Genomic DNA, 1,693 nt, shown 5'->3' on the forward strand with positions numbered 1-1,693 from the left:
CAACTTCTTTTTGAGGAATACTTTGATCTGTCTGGATTTGTAAACTACCATCTTGTAAAATCCGATAGCGTGTCGTCCCAGAACAAAAAGGCACTTCTGTCGGAATCTTGCAGCTCTGTAACGGAAGCAAAAAAAATCGTTAATAACAGTTAATTTGCGAAGGCATCATTATCTCATCGGTCCAAACCTGTGCTGCATTGACCAGGGGAAAACACTAGCTTGACGTCCGTGCCTTGGAGTTAAAATGGCATCCAGGCCCATATTCATTTTTGCTGCACACACACTTCTGGTTAACGTAAAGGACAACGCGTAAAATATTCTGAAGAATTTTTAGCATGAACTTTACTCACTTTTGTCCTGCCAGAGTAGAAGACCTTTCCGTAGGATCATTGCACGTTCAAAGCTTAGATATTGGCTAGTAAGCATTTTCGCTTTACGCGTTCTGCACAAGCTTTTCAATATACGGGGTATTTTGTCTTCGAAATCATGTCTAAAAAGCTGTAATAAAACGACCAGGTGAGAAAAGAGAAACATTATGCGCCCGGTATGCTAGAATGAAAAAAAAAAAAACAAAAAATTAAAGTGCAAAGGATACTTACTAGTCAGAATTCTCCTGCTTTTGAGATTTTTTTAGTTTTCTCTATATTCTCCGATTTAACAGCGCATTGGTCATCCAATGCGATAGTTTAGATTACCAAATCGTACAATATCTGTTGAAAATTATCTGAATAAATTGCTGATTCGAGTCGAAGGGCTGGTGGTTTGTTTATGTCGTATTTTTGTTGACAATCGTACACGCTTAGAATCACATCATCGAACGGAGGTTAATAAGTCAGGAAAAGCATTTGAAAATGGTGTAAACCTACAAGAACAAATTTTTGTGTGCACTGAGGGTAGTTTTAAACAATAAGGCGGAAATAAATTAAAAAAAACTGAATTTAAAATGCAGGATACAGTGTTTTTTTTAACTTTTTTTTGAGAGTAAATGGGAGATGTGGGATACCATAAGTCGACCTTTGGATAAAGCTATCAGAGCAAATAGGCAATTACCAAATGCAGCGAAAATGCCATCGAAACACCCCTTGGCGAGCAGCGAATGAAAGGCATCCATCTCCATCGCACACCGCCTCTCGCTCTATCAACGTCAGTCAGTCGTGTTCCAACCGATCGCTCGAGGCGACGCACATAATCTACCAGTGAAGCGCAGTGACGACCAAGACGGTTCCTTCCAGCAGTGTCCGAATATACGCAAGGTAAGCGTCAGCATATCCTATGGTCAACATGTTGGCCCTAGCCAGGACCCACAGTGTGTTGAACTCTTGTACGACTTGAAGCAATCTGACGATGAATTGGCGATCTAAGTCACCCTTTATGCGAGGTGTGCCGAACTCTTGTACGATTTGAAGCAATCTGTCGATGGATTGGCGATTTAAGTCACCCTTTATGCGAGATGTTTTGTACTCTTGTATGACTCGAAGCAATCTGACGATGGAATGTCGACTTATGTCACCTTTTATGCGAGATGTGTTGCAGTCTTATACGATGTTGAGAGATTTTAGCATTGGTTGACATCTTAAGTCACATTTTATAAGATGTGTGTTGTAAGCTTGTACGATATGATGCAATTTGACATTTGATGGACTCTTTAAACGATATTTTATGTGAGTTGGGATGTACTCATGTACGATTTGTA

The 1,693-nt window shown here is 40.0% G+C and overlaps 1 long non-coding RNA gene across 1 annotated transcript; it reads right to left on the bottom strand.

Moving 5' to 3' along the window:
* On the bottom strand, positions 1-1,247 carry LOC129739933 (uncharacterized). Its single transcript, XR_008736020.1, has 3 exons — positions 351-1,247; positions 188-286; positions 1-115 (listed from the first exon to the last, which is right to left on the bottom strand). It is a non-coding gene; the product is annotated as an uncharacterized LOC129739933 (long non-coding RNA).
* Between the last annotated feature and the right edge of the window lie 446 nt (positions 1,248-1,693).

This window comes from Uranotaenia lowii, chromosome 1, assembly GCF_029784155.1.
Source record: "Uranotaenia lowii strain MFRU-FL chromosome 1, ASM2978415v1, whole genome shotgun sequence".
In the NCBI taxonomy this organism is placed as follows: Eukaryota; Metazoa; Arthropoda; class Insecta; order Diptera; family Culicidae; genus Uranotaenia; species Uranotaenia lowii.